We start from the raw sequence: 17,978 nt of genomic DNA, 5'->3' as shown, positions 1-17,978 counted from the left end.
CACTTTAACCACCTAGGCCACAGAACCTGCATCACAAACTTTACTGGATCTGATAACAGAATGGAGTGCAATAGAAATCTCGTTTTTCAATTTTCTTTTCTAAGTTGATACAACTCTGTTGTCAAACACTATGGGTGAGAAGACCAAATTTATTTTAGAATACTTCATTAATGAGTGACTTACCCTAGCTATAGAATATAAAATTATGTGTTGTGAGTAAAATGCATTAGTTAAATTGAACTTTCAATTTGTTTGTTGTCTCTTTCCTTTTCTTTAACATTCTCTTTTCCCCTATTCTTTTATGATATTGGTTTGAAATTCTGCAAAACACAAAGTGTTTATTTCATTTGGAGATCAAGCATTCTAAAGTCAACAGAACACTACTCTTGTTTTTAAACTATATTTAATGTTTACTTGAAGAAATTGAGTTTTAAAAGTTTGAACTAATTCTAAAGTGTTGCTGAAATTTGAAAACAGGACTTCCTATTTATGAGAGAGAAGCTTTGACCACTAAACAACAGCACCTACTTATCTTACAAACTATGAATAGCTGACTTTGTGGAGATGACTTGTCCTCACTGCCTTCAGTGCAGTCTTGTTTATCTGTGGTGAAATGTTGAACAGAAAAGCATTCCCCACCACTTAAGAAGAATACCTACATTTTAGTTAAAAAGTACTTAGAAAAGTGGATTACATTTTTGTGTGGTTTACACATAATAATTGTAGAGGAATACATCAATTGCCTTCAACTCTAGGGTTTTAGTTCATATATACCTTCCTATTTGATTTACTCTTCCTTTTACATTCAAATAATTGCTTCTGTTACCATGAAAATTCTCTGAATTTTGTTTAATATTAAGATGAACTGTCTATTAGTAAGATGACTCAGATTTTTCATTTTTAAATTGTGTAAGAGAACATGTCAGGAAACTGATCTGTAATTTAACAATTAAAGTATGAAGGTGCTGCTGAGATTTGAACTCAGGATCTCCTATTTACTAGACAGGCGCTTTAACCAGCTAAGCCACAGCACCTGCATGACAAAGTTCTATGAAATAGTTAGCTGAATGGAGTGAAATAGAAATCAGTTTTGTTTTTTTAATTTTCTTTTCTAAGTTCACACAACTCGGTTCTGAAACACTGTAGGTGAGAACACCAAATTTATTTAAAAATACTTCCATAAGAGGTGGCTTACCGTTCTTCTAATATATTGAATTATGTCTTGTGAGTGAAATGCATTAGTTAAATTCAACTCTAAATTGAATTTTCATCTCTTTCCTGGTCGTTGTAATTCTCATTTCCCTTATTCATGCATGGTATTGCTTTGAAATTCTGAAAAATACCAAGTGCTTATTTCATTATGAGATGAAGCATTCTAAAGTGAATAGGAGTCTACTCTTGTTTTTAAACTGTATTTAACATTTTCTTGAAGAAATTAAATTCTATAAGTTTGGAGCAAATTTGAGGTACTGCTGAGATTTGAACTCAGGATTTCCTGTTTAAGAGATAGGGACTTTAACCACTAAGCCACAGCACCTCTTTGACCTACAGCAATTAAATAATTCACTTAGTTGCCATTATTGGTTCTCAATGCCTTCGGTGCAGTCTTCTTTATCTGTGTTATTACGTTAGACATAAAAGAATTCCCCATCACTTAAGAAGAATACCTAAGTCTTTGTTAAAAAGTACTCATAAAAGTAGATTACATTTTTGAGTGTTTCACAAATTATTATTGTAGAGGATTGCATCACTTTTCCTCTTCAACTCCATGGTTTTATTTCCTATTTATCTTCCTCTTTGATATACCCTTCATTTTACATTCACAGTCTAGCTTCTGTCATCTTGAAAATACTCAGAATTTTATTTAGTATTAAGATGAATTATTCAATAGTAAGCTAATTATAATTTTTCATTTTGAAATTATATCAAAGGTTCATCTAATGAAAATAATCTGTTATTTAACTATAAAAAAAAGAGAAAGGTGCTGCTAAGAGTTGAAGTTAGGATCTCCTGTTTTCCATAAAGACACTTTAACCAGCTAGGCCACAGAACCTGCATGTCAAACTTTACTGGATCTGATAACAGAATGGAGTGCAATAGAAATCTTGTTTTTCAATTTTCTTTTCTAAGTTGATACAACTCTGTTGTCAAACACTATAGGTTAGAAGACCAAATTTATTTTAGAATACTTCCTTAATGAGTGACTTACCCTACCTATAGAATATAAAATTATGTGTTGTGAGTAAAATGCATTAGTTAAATTGAACTTTCAATTTGTTTGTCGTCTCTTTCCTTTTCTTTAACATTCTCTTTTCCCCTATTCTTTTATGGTATTGCTTTGAAATTCTGCAAAACACAAAGTGTTTATTTCATTTGGAGATCAAGCATTCTAAAGTCAAAAGAACACTACTCTTGTTTTTAAACTATATTTAATGTGTACTTGAAGAAATTGAGTTTTAAAAGTTTGAACTAATTCTAAAGTGTTGCTGAAATTTGAAAACAGGACTTCCTATTTATGAGAGAGAAGCTTTGACCACTAAACAACAGCACCTACTTATCTTACAAACTATGAATAGCTGACTTTGTGGAGATGACTTGTCCTCACTGCCTTCAGTGCAGTCTTGTTTATCTGTGGTGAAATGTTGAACAGAAAAGCATTCCCCACCACTTAAGAAGAATACCTACATTTTAGTTAAAAAGTACTTAGAAAAGTGGATTACATTTTTGTGTGGTTTACACATAATAATTGTAGAGGAATACATCAATTGCCTTCAACTCTAGGGTTTTAGTTCATATATACCTTCCTATTTGATTTACTCTTCCTTTTACAAAGTATTGCTTCTGTTACCATGAAAATTCTCTGAATTTTGTTTAATATTAAGATGAACTGTCTATTAGTAAGATGACTCAGATTTTTCATTTTTAAATTGTGTTAGAGAACATGTCAGGAAACTGATCTGTAATTTAACAATTAAAATATGAAGGTGCTGCTGAGATTTGAACTCAGGATCTCCTGTTTACTAGACAGGCGCTTTAACCAGCTAAGCCACAGCACCTGTGTGACAAAGTTTATTGAAATAGTTAGCTGAATGGAGTGAAATAGAAATCAGTTTTGTTTTTTTAATTTTCTTTTCTAAGTTCACACAACTCGGTTCTGGAACACTGTAGGTGAGAACACCAAATTTATTTAAAAATACTTCCATAAGAGGTGGCTTACCGTTCTTCTAATATATTGAATTATGTCTTGTGAGTGAAATGCATTAGTTAAATTCAACTCTAAATTGAATTTTCATCTCTTTCCTGGTCGTTGTGATTCTCATTTCCCTTATTCATGCATGGTATTGCTTTGAAATTCTGCAAAATACCAAGTGCTTATTTCATTATGAGATGAAGCATTCTAAAGTGAATAGGAGTCTACTCTTGTTTTTAAACTGTATTTAACATTTTCTTGAAGAAATTAAATTCTATAAGTTTGGACCAAATTTGAGGTACTACTGAGATTTGAACTCCGGATTTCCTGTTTACAAGACAGGCGCTTTAACCACTAAGCCACAGCACCTCTTTGTCCTAAGGCGATTGAATAATTCACTTAGTTGCATTATTGGTTCTCAATGCCTTCTGTGGAGTCTTCTTTTTCTGTGTTATTACTTTAGACATAAAATAATTCCCCATCACTTAAGAAGAATACCTAAGTCTTTGTTAAAATGTACTCATAAAAGTAGATTACATTTTTGAGTGTTTCACAAATTATTATTGTAGAGGATTGCATCACTTTTCCTCTTCAACTCCATGGTTTTATTTCCTATTTATCTTCCTCTTTGATATACCCTTCATTTTACATTCACAGTCTAGCTTCTGTCATCTTGAAAATACTCTGAATTTTATTTAGTATCAAGATGAATTGTTCAATAGTAAGCTGATTCAAATTTTTCATTTTTAAATTATATCAATGGTTCATCTAATGAAAATAATCTGTTATTTAACTATGAAAAGAGAAAGGTGCTGCTAAGAGTTGAAGTTATGATCTCCTGTTTTCCATAAAGACACTTTAACCACCTAGGCCACAGAACCTGCATCACAAACTTTACTGGATCTGATAACAGAATGGAGTGCAATAGAAATCTCGTTTTTCAATTTTCTTTTCTAAGTTGATACAACTCTGTTGTCAAACACTATGGGTGAGAAGACCACATTTATTTTAGAATACTTCCTTAATGAGTGACTTACCCTAGCTGTAGAATATAAAATTATGTGTTGTGAGTAAAATGCATTAGTTAAATTGAACTTTCAATATGTTTGTTGTCTCTTTCCTTTTCTTTAACATTCTCTTTTCCCCTATTCTTTTATGATATTGGTTTGAAATTCTGCAAAACACAAAGTGTTTATTTCATTTGGAGATCAAGCATTCTAAAGTCAACAGAACACTACTCCTGTTTTTAAACTATATTTAATGTTTACTTGAAGAAATTGAGTTTTAAAAGTTTGAACTAATTCTAAAATGTTGCTGAAATTTGAAAACAGGACTTCCTATTTATGAGAGAGAAGCTTTGACCACTAAACAACAGCACCTACTTATCTTACAAACTACGAATAGCTGACTTTGTGGAGATGACTTGTCCTCACTGCCTTCAGTGCAGTCTTGTTTATCTGTGGTGAAATGTTGAACAGAAAAGCATTCCCCACCACTTAAGAAGAATACCTACATTTTAGTTAAAAAGTACTTAGAAAAGTGGATTACATTTTTGTGTGGTTTACACATAATAATTGTAGAGGAATACATCAATTGCCTTCAACTCTAGGGTTTTAGTTCCTATATACCTTCCTATTTGATTTACTCTTCCTTTTACATTCAAAGTATTGCTTCTGTTACCATGAAAATTCTCTGAATTTTGTTTAATATTAAGATGAACTGTCTATTAGTAAGATGACTCAGATTTTTCATTTTTAAATTGTGTAAGAGAACATGTCAGGAAACTGATCTGTAATTTAACAATTAAAGTATGAAGGTGCTGCTGAGATTTGAACTCAGGATCTCCTATTTACTAGACAGGCGCTTTAACCAGCTAAGCCACAGCACCTGCATGACAAAGTTCTATGAAATATTTAGCTGAATGGAGTGAAATATAAATCAGTTTTGTTTTTTTAATTTTCTTTTCTAAGTTCACACAACTCGGTTCTGAAACACTGTAGGTGAGAACACCAAATTTATTTAAAAATACTTCCATAAGAGGTGGCTTACCGTTCTTCTAATATATTGAATTATGTCTTGTGAGTGAAATGCATTAGTTAAATTCAACTCTAAATTGAATTTTCATCTCTTTCCTGGTCGTTGTAATTCTCATTTCCCTTATTCATGCATGGTATTGCTTTGAAATTCTGAAAAATACCAAGTGCTTATTTCATTATGAGATAAAGCATTCTAAAGTGAATAGGAGTCTACTCTTGTTTTTAAACTGTATTTAACATTTTCTTGAAGAAATTAAATTCTATAAGTTTGGAGCAAATTTGAGGTACTGCTGAGATTTGAACTCAGGATTTCCTGTTTAAGAGACAGGGACTTTAACCACTAAGCCACAGCACCTCTTTGACCTACAGCAATTAAATAATTCACTTAGTTGCCATTATTGGTTCTCAATGCCTTCTGTGCAGTCTTCTTTATCTGTGTTATTACGTTAGACATAAAAGAATTCCCCATCACTTAAGAAGAATACCTAAGTCTTTGTTAAAAAGTACTCATAAAAGTAGATTACATTTTTGAGTGTTTCACAAATTATTATTGTAGAGGATTGCATCACTTTTCCTCTTCAACTCCATGGTTTTATTTCCTATTTATCTTCCTCTTTGATATACCCTTCATTTTACATTCACAGTCTAGCTTCTGTCATCTTGAAAATACTCAGAATTTTATTTAGTATTAAGATGAATTATTCAATAGTAAGCTAATTCTAATTTTTCATTTTGAAATTATATCAAAGGTTCATCTAATGAAAATAATCTGTTATTTAACTATAAAAAAAAGAGAAAGGTGCTGCTAAGAGTTGAAGTTAGGATCTCCTGTTTTCCATGAAGACACTTTAACCAGCTAGGCCACAGAACCTGCATGTCAAACTTTACTGGATCTGATAACAGAATGGAGTGCAATAGAAATCTTGTTTTTCAATTTTCTTTTCTAAGTTGATACAACTCTGTTGTCAAACACTATAGGTTAGAAGACCAAATTTATTTTAGAATACTTCCTTAATGAGTGACTTACCCTACCTATAGAATATAAAATTATGTGTTGTGAGTAAAATGCATTAGTTAAATTGAACTTTCAATTTGTTTGTCGTCTCTTTCCTTTTCTTTAACATTCTCTTTTCCCCTATTCTTTTATGGTATTGCTTTGAAATTCTGCAAAACACAAAGTGTTTATTTCATTTGGAGATCAAGCATTCTAAAGTCAAAAGAACACTACTCTTGTTTTTAAACTATATTTAATGTGTACTTGAAGAAATTGAGTTTTAAAAGTTTGAACTAATTCTAAAGTGTTGCTGAAATTTGAAAACAGGACTTCCTATTTATGAGAGAGAAGCTTTGACCACTAAACAACAGCACCTACTTATCTTACAAACTATGAATAGCTGACTTTGTGGAGATGACTTGTCCTCACTGCCTTCAGTGCAGTCTTGTTTATCTGTGGTGAAATGTTGAACAGAAAAGCATTCCCCACCACTTTAGAAGAATACCTACATTTTAGTTAAAAAGTACTTAGAAAAGTGGATTACATTTTTGTGTGGTTTACACATAATAATTGTAGAGGAATACATCAATTGCCTTCAACTCTAGGGTTTTAGTTCATATATACCTTCCTATTTGATTTACTCTTCCTTTTACATTCAAAGAATTGCTTCTGTTACCATGAAAATTCTCTGAATTTTGTTTAATATTAAGATGAACTGTCTATTAGTAAGATGACTCAGATTTTTCTTTTTTAAATTGTGTTAGAGAACATGTCAGGAAACTGATCTGTAATTTAACAATTAAAATATGAAGGTGCTGCTGAGATTTGAACTCAGGATCTCCTGTTTACTAGACAGGTGCTTTAACCAGCTAAGCCACAGCACCTGTGTGACAAAGTTTATTGAAATAGTTAGCTGAATGGAGTGAAATAGAAATCAGTTTTGTTTTTTTAATTTTCTTTTCTAAGTTCACACAACTCGGTTCTGGAACACTGTAGGTGAGAACACCAAATTTATTTAAAAATACTTCCATAAGAGGTGGCTTACCGTTCTTCTAATATATTGAATTATGTCTTGTGAGTGAAATGCATTAGTTAAATTCAACTCTAAATTGAATTTTCATCTCTTTCCTGGTCGTTGTGATTCTCATTTCCCTTATTCATGCATGGTATTGCTTTGAAATTCTGCAAAATACCAAGTGCTTATTTCATTATGAGATGAAGCATTCTAAAGTGAATAGGAGTCTACTCTTGTTTTTAAACTGTATTTAACATTTTCTTGAAGAAATTAAATTCTATAAGTTTGGACCAAATTTGAGGTACTGCTGAGATTTGAACTCAGGATTTCTTGTTTACAAGACAGGCGCTTTAACCACTAAGCCACAGCACCTCTTTGTCCTAAGGCGATTGAATAATTCACTTAGTTGCATTATTGGTTCTCAATGCCTTCTGTGGAGTCTTCTTTTTCTGTGTTATTACTTTAGACATAAAATAATTCCCCATCACTTAAGAAGAATACCTAAGTCTTTGTTAAAATGTACTCATAAAAGTAGATTACATTTTTGAGTGTTTCACAAATTATTATTGTAGAGGATTGCATCACTTTTCCTCTTCAACTCCATGGTTTGATTTCCTATTTATCTTCCTCTTTGATATACCCTTCATTTTACATTCACAGTCTAGCTTCTGTCATCTTGAAAATACTCTGAATTTTATTTAGTATCAAGATGAATTGTTCAATAGTAAGCTGATTCAAATTTTTCATTTTTAAATTATATCAAAGGTTCATCTAATGAAAATAATCTGTTATTTAACTATGAAAAGAGAAAGGTGCTGCTAAGAGTTGAAGTTATGATCTCCTGTTTTCCATAAAGACACTTTAACCACCTAGGCCACAGAACCTGCATCACAAACTTTACTGGATCTGATAACAGAATGGAGTGCAATAGAAATCTCGTTTTTCAATTTTCTTTTCTAAGTTGATACAACTCTGTTGTCAAACACTATGGGTGAGAAGACCAAATTTATTTTAGAATACTTCATTAATGAGTGACTTACCCTAGCTATAGAATATAAAATTATGTGTTGTGAGTAAAATGCATTAGTTAAATTGAACTTTCAATTTGTTTGTTGTCTCTTTCCTTTTCTTTAACATTCTCTTTTCCCCTATTCTTTTATGATATTGGTTTGAAATTCTGCAAAACACAAAGTGTTTATTTCATTTGGAGATCAAGCATTCTAAAGTCAACAGAACACTACTCTTGTTTTTAAACTATATTTAATGTTTACTTGAAGAAATTGAGTTTTAAAAGTTTGAACTAATTCTAAAGTGTTGCTGAAATTTGAAAACAGGACTTCCTATTTATGAGAGAGAAGCTTTGACCACTAAACAACAGCACCTACTTATCTTACAAACTATGAATAGCTGACTTTGTGGAGATGACTTGTCCTCACTGCCTTCAGTGCAGTCTTGTTTATCTGTGGTGAAATGTTGAACAGAAAAGCATTCCCCACCACTTAAGAAGAATACCTACATTTTAGTTAAAAAGTACTTAGAAAAGTGGATTACATTTTTGTGTGGTTTACACATAATAATTGTAGAGGAATACATCAATTGCCTTCAACTCTAGGGTTTTAGTTCATATATACCTTCCTATTTGATTTACTCTTCCTTTTTCATTCAAATAATTGCTTCTGTTACCATGAAAATTCTCTGAATTTTGTTTAATATTAAGATGAACTGTCTATTAGTAAGATGACTCAGATTTTTCATTTTTAAATTGTGTAAGAGAACATGTCAGGAAACTGATCTGTAATTTAACAATTAAAGTATGAAGGTGCTGCTGAGATTTGAACTCAGGATCTCCTATTTACTAGACAGGCGCTTTAACCAGCTAAGCCACAGCACCTGCATGACAAAGTTCTATGAAATAGTTAGCTGAATGGAGTGAAATAGAAATCAGTTTTGTTTTTTTAATTTTCTTTTCTAAGTTCACACAACTCGGTTCTGAAACACTGTAGGTGAGAACACCAAATTTATTTAAAAATACTTCCATAAGAGGTGGCTTACCGTTCTTCTAATATATTGAATTATGTCTTGTGAGTGAAATGCATTAGTTAAATTCAACTCTAAATTGAATTTTCATCTCTTTCCTGGTCGTTGTAATTCTCATTTCCCTTATTCATGCATGGTATTGCTTTGAAATTCTGAAAAATACCAAGTGCTTATTTCATTATGAGATGAAGCATTCTAAAGTGAATAGGAGTCTACTCTTGTTTTTAAACTGTATTTAACATTTTCTTGAAGAAATTAAATTCTATAAGTTTGGAGCAAATTTGAGGTACTGCTGAGATTTGAACTCAGGATTTCCTCTTTAAGAGATAGGGACTTTAACCACTAAGCCACAGCACCTCTTTGACCTACAGCAATTAAATAATTCACTTAGTTGCCATTATTGGTTCTCAATGCCTTCTGTGCAGTCTTCTTTATCTGTGTTATTACGTTAGACATAAAAGAATTCCCCATCACTTAAGAAGAATACCTAAGTCTTTGTTAAAAAGTACTCATAAAAGTAGATTACATTTTTGAGTGTTTCACAAATTATTATTGTAGAGGATTGCATCACTTTTCCTCTTCAACTCCATGGTTTTATTTCCTATTTATCTTCCTCTTTGATATACCCTTCATTTTACATTCACAGTCTAGCTTCTGTCATCTTGAAAATACTCAGAATTTTATTTAGTATTAAGATGAATTATTCAATAGTAAGCTAATTATAATTTTTCATTTTGAAATTATATCAAAGGTTCATCTAATGAAAATAATCTGTTATTTAACTATAAAAAAAAGAGAAAGGTGCTGCTAAGAGTTGAAGTTAGGATCTCCTGTTTTCCATAAAGACACTTTAACCAGCTAGGCCACAGAACCTGCATGTCAAACTTTACTGGATCTGATAACAGAATGGAGTGCAATAGAAATCTTGTTTTTCAATTTTCTTTTCTAAGTTGATACAACTCTGTTGTCAAACACTATAGGTTAGAAGACCAAATTTATTTTAGAATACTTCCTTAATGAGTGACTTACCCTACCTATAGAATATAAAATTATGTGTTGTGAGTAAAATGCATTAGTTAAATTGAACTTTCAATTTGTTTGTCGTCTCTTTCCTTTTCTTTAACATTCTCTTTTCCCCTATTCTTTTATGGTATTGCTTTGAAATTCTGCAAAACACAAAGTGTTTATTTCATTTGGAGATCAAGCATTCTAAAGTCAAAAGAACACTACTCTTGTTTTTAAACTATATTTAATGTGTACTTGAAGAAATTGAGTTTTAAAAGTTTGAACTAATTCTAAAGTGTTGCTGAAATTTGAAAACAGGACTTCCTATTTATGAGAGAGAAGCTTTGACCACTAAACAACAGCACCTACTTATCTTACAAACTATGAATAGCTGACTTTGTGGAGATGACTTGTCCTCACTGCCTTCAGTGCAGTCTTGTTTATCTGTGGTGAAATGTTGAACAGAAAAGCATTCCCCACCACTTAAGAAGAATACCTACATTTTAGTTAAAAAGTACTTAGAAAAGTGGATTACATTTTTGTGTGGTTTACACATAATAATTGTAGAGGAATACATCAATTGCCTTCAACTCTAGGGTTTTAGTTCATATATACCTTCCTATTTGATTTACTCTTCCTTTTACAAAGTATTGCTTCTGTTACCATGAAAATTCTCTGAATTTTGTTTAATATTAAGATGAACTGTCTATTAGTAAGATGACTCAGATTTTTCATTTTTAAATTGTGTTAGAGAACATGTCAGGAAACTGATCTGTAATTTAACAATTAAAATATGAAGGTGCTGCTGAGATTTGAACTCAGGATCTCCTGTTTACTAGACAGGCGCTTTAACCAGCTAAGCCACAGCACCTGTGTGACAAAGTTTATTGAAATAGTTAGCTGAATGGAGTGAAATAGAAATCAGTTTTGTTTTTTTAATTTTCTTTTCTAAGTTCACACAACTCGGTTCTGGAACACTGTAGGTGAGAACACCAAATTTATTTAAAAATACTTCCATAAGAGGTGGCTTACCGTTCTTCTAATATATTGAATTATGTCTTGTGAGTGAAATGCATTAGTTAAATTCAACTCTAAATTGAATTTTCATCTCTTTCCTGGTCGTTGTGATTCTCATTTCCCTTATTCATGCATGGTATTGCTTTGAAATTCTGCAAAATACCAAGTGCTTATTTCATTATGAGATGAAGCATTCTAAAGTGAATAGGAGTCTACTCTTGTTTTTAAACTGTATTTAACATTTTCTTGAAGAAATTAAATTCTATAAGTTTGGACCAAATTTGAGGTACTACTGAGATTTGAACTCCGGATTTCCTGTTTACAAGACAGGCGCTTTAACCACTAAGCCACAGCACCTCTTTGTCCTAAGGCGATTGAATAATTCACTTAGTTGCATTATTGGTTCTCAATGCCTTCTGTGGAGTCTTCTTTTTCTGTGTTATTACTTTAGACATAAAATAATTCCCCATCACTTAAGAAGAATACCTAAGTCTTTGTTAAAATGTACTCATAAAAGTAGATTACATTTTTGAGTGTTTCACAAATTATTATTGTAGAGGATTGCATCACTTTTCCTCTTCAACTCCATGGTTTTATTTCCTATTTATCTTCCTCTTTGATATACCCTTCATTTTACATTCACAGTCTAGCTTCTGTCATCTTGAAAATACTCTGAATTTTATTTAGTATCAAGATGAATTGTTCAATAGTAAGCTGATTCAAATTTTTCATTTTTAAATTATATCAATGGTTCATCTAATGAAAATAATCTGTTATTTAACTATGAAAAGAGAAAGGTGCTGCTAAGAGTTGAAGTTATGATCTCCTGTTTTCCATAAAGACACTTTAACCACCTAGGCCACAGAACCTGCATCACAAACTTTACTGGATCTGATAACAGAATGGAGTGCAATAGAAATCTCGTTTTTCAATTTTCTTTTCTAAGTTGATACAACTCTGTTGTCAAACACTATGGGTGAGAAGACCACATTTATTTTAGAATACTTCCTTAATGAGTGACTTACCCTAGCTGTAGAATATAAAATTATGTGTTGTGAGTAAAATGCATTAGTTAAATTGAACTTTCAATATGTTTGTTGTCTCTTTCCTTTTCTTTAACATTCTCTTTTCCCCTATTCTTTTATGATATTGGTTTGAAATTCTGCAACACACAAAGTGTTTATTTCATTTGGAGATCAAGCATTCTAAAGTCAACAGAACACTACTCCTGTTTTTAAACTATATTTAATGTTTACTTGAAGAAATTGAGTTTTAAAAGTTTGAACTAATTCTAAAATGTTGCTGAAATTTGAAAACAGGACTTCCTATTTATGAGAGAGAAGCTTTGACCACTAAACAACAGCACCTACTTATCTTACAAACTACGAATAGCTGACTTTGTGGAGATGACTTGTCCTCACTGCCTTCAGTGCAGTCTTGTTTATCTGTGGTGAAATGTTGAACAGAAAAGCATTCCCCACCACTTAAGAAGAATACCTACATTTTAGTTAAAAAGTACTTAGAAAAGTGGATTACATTTTTGTGTGGTTTACACATAATAATTGTAGAGGAATACATCAATTGCCTTCAACTCTAGGGTTTTAGTTCCTATATACCTTCCTATTTGATTTACTCTTCCTTTTACATTCAAAGTATTGCTTCTGTTACCATGAAAATTCTCTGAATTTTGTTTAATATTAAGATGAACTGTCTATTAGTAAGATGACTCAGATTTTTCATTTTTAAATTGTGTAAGAGAACATGTCAGGAAACTGATCTGTAATTTAACAATTAAAGTATGAAGGTGCTGCTGAGATTTGAACTCAGGATCTCCTATTTACTAGACAGGCGCTTTAACCAGCTAAGCCACAGCACCTGCATGACAAAGTTCTATGAAATATTTAGCTGAATGGAGTGAAATATAAATCAGTTTTGTTTTTTTAATTTTCTTTTCTAAGTTCACACAACTCGGTTCTGAAACACTGTAGGTGAGAACACCAAATTTATTTAAAAATACTTCCATAAGAGGTGGCTTACCGTTCTTCTAATATATTGAATTATGTCTTGTGAGTGAAATGCATTAGTTAAATTCAACTCTAAATTGAATTTTCATCTCTTTCCTGGTCGTTGTAATTCTCATTTCCCTTATTCATGCATGGTATTGCTTTGAAATTCTGAAAAATACCAAGTGCTTATTTCATTATGAGATAAAGCATTCTAAAGTGAATAGGAGTCTACTCTTGTTTTTAAACTGTATTTAACATTTTCTTGAAGAAATTAAATTCTATAAGTTTGGAGCAAATTTGAGGTACTGCTGAGATTTGAACTCAGGATTTCCTGTTTAAGAGACAGGGACTTTAACCACTAAGCCACAGCACCTCTTTGACCTACAGCAATTAAATAATTCACTTAGTTGCCATTATTGGTTCTCAATGCCTTCTGTGCAGTCTTCTTTATCTGTGTTATTACGTTAGACATAAAAGAATTCCCCATCACTTAAGAAGAATACCTAAGTCTTTGTTAAAAAGTACTCATAAAAGTAGATTACATTTTTGAGTGTTTCACAAATTATTATTGTAGAGGATTGCATCACTTTTCCTCTTCAACTCCATGGTTTTATTTCCTATTTATCTTCCTCTTTGATATACCCTTCATTTTACATTCACAGTCTAGCTTCTGTCATCTTGAAAATACTCAGAATTTTATTTAGTATTAAGATGAATTATTCAATAGTAAGCTAATTCTAATTTTTCATTTTGAAATTATATCAAAGGTTCATCTAATGAAAATAATCTGTTATTTAACTATAAAAAAAAGAGAAAGGTGCTGCTAAGAGTTGAAGTTAGGATCTCCTGTTTTCCATGAAGACACTTTAACCAGCTAGGCCACAGAACCTGCATGTCAAACTTTACTGGATCTGATAACAGAATGGAGTGCAATAGAAATCTTGTTTTTCAATTTTCTTTTCTAAGTTGATACAACTCTGTTGTCAAACACTATAGGTTAGAAGACCAAATTTATTTTAGAATACTTCCTTAATGAGTGACTTACCCTACCTATAGAATATAAAATTATGTGTTGTGAGTAAAATGCATTAGTTAAATTGAACTTTCAATTTGTTTGTCGTCTCTTTCCTTTTCTTTAACATTCTCTTTTCCCCTATTCTTTTATGGTATTGCTTTGAAATTCTGCAAAACACAAAGTGTTTATTTCATTTGGAGATCAAGCATTCTAAAGTCAAAAGAACACTACTCTTGTTTTTAAACTATATTTAATGTGTACTTGAAGAAATTGAATTTTAAAAGTTTGAACTAATTCTAAAGTTTTGCTGAAATTTGAAAACAGGACTTCCTATTTATGAGAGAGAAGCTTTGACCACTAAACAACAGCACCTACTTATCTTACAAACTATGAATAGCTGACTTTGTGGAGATGACTTGTCCTCACTGCCTTCAGTGCAGTCTTGTTTATCTGTGGTGAAATGTTGAACAGAAAAGCATTCCCCACCACTTTAGAAGAATACCTACATTTTAGTTAAAAAGTACTTAGAAAAGTGGATTACATTTTTGTGTGGTTTACACATAATCATTGTAGAGGAATACATCAATTGCCTTCAACTCTAGGGTTTTAGTTCATATATACCTTCCTATTTGATTTACTCTTCCTTTTACATTCAAATAATTGCTTCTGTTACCATGAAAATTCTCTGAATTTTGTTTAATATTAAGATGAACTGTCTATTAGTAAGATGACTCAGATTTTTCTTTTTTAAATTGTGTTAGAGAACATGTCAGGAAACTGATCTGTAATTTAACAATGAAAATATGAAGGTGCTGCTGAGATTTGAACTCAGGATCTCCTGTTTACTAGACAGGCGCTTTAACCAGCTAAGCCACAGCACCTGTGTGACAAAGTTTATTGAAATAGTTAGCTGAATGGAGTGAAATAGAAATCAGTTTTGTTTTTTAAATTTTCTTTTCTAAGTTCACACAACTCGGTTCTGGAACACTGTAGGTGAGAACACCAAATTTATTTAAAAATACTTCCATAAGAGGTGGCTTACCGTTCTTCTAATATATTGAATTATGTCTTGTGAGTGAAATGCATTAGTTAAATTCAACTCTAAATTGAATTTTCATCTCTTTCCTGGTCGTTGTGATTCTCATTTCCCTTATTCATGCATGGTATTGCTTTGAAATTCTGCAAAATACCAAGTGCTTATTTCATTATGAGATGAAGCATTCTAAAGTGAATAGGAGTCTACTCTTGTTTTTAAACTGTATTTAACATTTTCTTGAAGAAATTAAATTCTATAAGTTTGAACCAAATTTGAGGTACTGCTGAGATTTGAACTCAGGATTTCTTGTTTACAAGACAGGCGCTTTAACCACTAAGCCACAGCACCTCTTTGTCCTAAGGCGATTGAATAATTCACTTAGTTGCATTATTGGTTCTCAATGCCTTCTGTGGAGTCTTCTTTTTCTGTGTTATTACTTTAGAATTAAAATAATTCCCCATCACTTAAGAAGAATACCTAAGTCTTTGTTAAAATGTACTCATAAAAGTAGATTACATTTTTGAGTGTTTCACAAATTATTATTGTAGAGGATTGCATCACTTTTCCTCTTCAACTCCATGGTTTGATTTCCTATTTATCTTCCTCTTTGATATACCCTTCATTTTACATTCACAGTCTAGCTTCTGTCATCTTGAAAATACTCTGAATTTTATTTAGTATCAAGATGAATTGTTCAATAGTAAGCTGATTCAAATTTTTCATTTTTAAATTATATCAAAGGTTCATCTAATGAAAATAATCTGTTATTTAACTATGAAAAGAGAAAGGTGCTGCTAAGAGTTGAAGTTATTATCTCCTGTTTTCCATAAAGACACTTTAACCACCTAGGCCACAGAACCTGCATCACAAACTTTACTGGATCTGATAACAGAATGGAGTGCAATAGAAATCTCGTTTTTCAATTTTCTTTTCTAAGTTGATACAACTCTGTTGTCAAACACTATGGGTGAGAAGACCAAATTTATTTTAGAATACTTCATTAATGAGTGACTTACCCTAGCTATAGAATATAAAATTATGTGTTGTGAGTAAAATGCATTAGTTAAATTGAACTTTCAATTTGTTTGTTGTCTCTTTCCTTTTCTTTAACATTCTCTTTTCCCCTATTCTTTTATGATATTGGTTTGAAATTCTGCAAAACACAAAGTGTTTATTTCATTTGGAGATCAAGCATTCTAAAGTCAACAGAACACTACTCTTGTTTTTAAACTATATTTAATGTTTACTTGAAGAAATTGAGTTTTAAAAGTTTGAACTAATTCTAAAGTGTTGCTGAAATTTGAAAACAGGACTTCCTATTTATGAGAGAGAAGCTTTGACCACTAAACAACAGCACCTACTTATCTTACAAACTATGAATAGCTGACTTTGTGGAGATGACTTGTCCTCACTGCCTTCAGTGCAGTCTTGTTTATCTGTGGTGAAATGTTGAACAGAAAAGCATTCCCCACCTCTTAAGAAGAATACCTACATTTTAGTTAAAAAGTACTTAGAAAAGTGGATTACATTTTTGTGTGGTTTACACATAATAATTGTAGAGGAATACATCAATTGCCTTCAACTCTAGGGTTTTAGTTCATATATACCTTCCTATTTGATTTACTCTTCCTTTTACATTCAAAGTATTGCTTCTGTTACCATGAAAATTCTCTGAATTTTGTTTAATATTAAGATGAACTGTCTATTAGTAAGATGACTCAGATTTTTCATTTTTAAATTGTGTAAGAGAACATGTCAGGAAACTGATCTGTAATTTAACAATTAAAGTATGAAGGTGCTGCTGAGATTTGAACTCAGGATCTCCTATTTACTAGACAGGCGCTTTAACCAGCTAAGCCACAGCACCTGCATGACAAAGTTCTATGAAATAGTTAGCTGAATGGAGTGAAATAGAAATCAGTTTTGTTTTTTTAATTTTCTTTTCTAAGTTCACACAACTCGGTTCTGAAACACTGTAGGTGAGAACACCAAATTTATTTAAAAATACTTCCATAAGAGGTGGCTTACCGTTCTTCTAATATATTGAATTATGTCTTGTGAGTGAAATGCATTAGTTAAATTCAACTCTAAATTGAATTTTCATCTCTTTCCTGGTCGTTGTAATTCTCATTTCCCTTATTCATGCATGGTATTGCTTTGAAATTCTGAAAAATACCAAGTGCTTATTTCATTATGAGATGAAGCATTCTAAAGTGAATAGGAGTCTACTCTTGTTTTTAAACTGTATTTAACATTTTCTTGAAGAAATTAAATTCTATAAGTTTGGAGCAAATTTGAGGTACTGCTGAGATTTGAACTCAGGATTTCCTGTTTAAGAGACAGGGACTTTAACCACTAAGCCACAGCACCTCTTTGACCTACAGCAATTAAATAATTCACTTAGTTGCCATTATTGGTTCTCAATGCCTTCTGTGCAGTCTTCTTTATCTGTGTTATTACGTTAGACATAAAAGAATTCCCCATCACTTAAGAAGAATACCTAAGTCTTTGTTAAAAAGTACTCATAAAAGTAGATTACATTTTTGAGTGTTTCACAAATTATTATTGTAGAGGATTGCATCACTTTTCCTCTTCAACTCCATGGTTTTATTTCCTATTTATCTTCC

At 31.6% G+C, this 17,978-nt stretch overlaps 13 non-coding genes across 13 annotated transcripts; all 13 read right to left on the bottom strand.

Moving 5' to 3' along the window:
- Positions 1-960: 960 nt before the first annotated feature.
- On the bottom strand, positions 961-1,034 carry TRNAT-AGU (transfer RNA threonine (anticodon AGU)). The gene has a single exon. It is a non-coding gene; the product is annotated as a tRNA-Thr (tRNA).
- Positions 1,035-2,982: 1,948 nt separating this feature from the next.
- TRNAT-AGU (transfer RNA threonine (anticodon AGU)) lies at positions 2,983-3,056 on the bottom strand. The gene has a single exon. It is a non-coding gene; the product is annotated as a tRNA-Thr (tRNA).
- Positions 3,057-3,486: 430 nt separating this feature from the next.
- Positions 3,487-3,559, bottom strand: TRNAT-UGU (transfer RNA threonine (anticodon UGU)). Its single transcript has one exon. It is a non-coding gene; the product is annotated as a tRNA-Thr (tRNA).
- A 1,445-nt stretch (positions 3,560-5,004) lies between these two features.
- TRNAT-AGU (transfer RNA threonine (anticodon AGU)) lies at positions 5,005-5,078 on the bottom strand. Its single transcript has one exon. It is a non-coding gene; the product is annotated as a tRNA-Thr (tRNA).
- A 1,952-nt stretch (positions 5,079-7,030) lies between these two features.
- Positions 7,031-7,104, bottom strand: TRNAT-AGU (transfer RNA threonine (anticodon AGU)). The gene has a single exon. It is a non-coding gene; the product is annotated as a tRNA-Thr (tRNA).
- A 430-nt stretch (positions 7,105-7,534) lies between these two features.
- On the bottom strand, positions 7,535-7,607 carry TRNAT-UGU (transfer RNA threonine (anticodon UGU)). Its single transcript has one exon. It is a non-coding gene; the product is annotated as a tRNA-Thr (tRNA).
- Positions 7,608-9,052: 1,445 nt separating this feature from the next.
- On the bottom strand, positions 9,053-9,126 carry TRNAT-AGU (transfer RNA threonine (anticodon AGU)). Its single transcript has one exon. It is a non-coding gene; the product is annotated as a tRNA-Thr (tRNA).
- A 1,948-nt stretch (positions 9,127-11,074) lies between these two features.
- Positions 11,075-11,148, bottom strand: TRNAT-AGU (transfer RNA threonine (anticodon AGU)). Its single transcript has one exon. It is a non-coding gene; the product is annotated as a tRNA-Thr (tRNA).
- Positions 11,149-11,578: 430 nt separating this feature from the next.
- Positions 11,579-11,651, bottom strand: TRNAT-UGU (transfer RNA threonine (anticodon UGU)). Its single transcript has one exon. It is a non-coding gene; the product is annotated as a tRNA-Thr (tRNA).
- Positions 11,652-13,096: 1,445 nt separating this feature from the next.
- On the bottom strand, positions 13,097-13,170 carry TRNAT-AGU (transfer RNA threonine (anticodon AGU)). The gene has a single exon. It is a non-coding gene; the product is annotated as a tRNA-Thr (tRNA).
- Positions 13,171-15,122: 1,952 nt separating this feature from the next.
- Positions 15,123-15,196, bottom strand: TRNAT-AGU (transfer RNA threonine (anticodon AGU)). The gene has a single exon. It is a non-coding gene; the product is annotated as a tRNA-Thr (tRNA).
- A 430-nt stretch (positions 15,197-15,626) lies between these two features.
- TRNAT-UGU (transfer RNA threonine (anticodon UGU)) lies at positions 15,627-15,699 on the bottom strand. Its single transcript has one exon. It is a non-coding gene; the product is annotated as a tRNA-Thr (tRNA).
- Positions 15,700-17,144: 1,445 nt separating this feature from the next.
- On the bottom strand, positions 17,145-17,218 carry TRNAT-AGU (transfer RNA threonine (anticodon AGU)). Its single transcript has one exon. It is a non-coding gene; the product is annotated as a tRNA-Thr (tRNA).
- Positions 17,219-17,978: the final 760 nt, after the last annotated feature.

Source organism: Pleurodeles waltl, chromosome 12 (genome assembly GCF_031143425.1).
Source record: "Pleurodeles waltl isolate 20211129_DDA chromosome 12, aPleWal1.hap1.20221129, whole genome shotgun sequence".
In the NCBI taxonomy this organism is placed as follows: domain Eukaryota; kingdom Metazoa; phylum Chordata; class Amphibia; order Caudata; family Salamandridae; genus Pleurodeles; species Pleurodeles waltl.
This window is presented reverse-complemented; position numbering and strand designations above follow the sequence as displayed.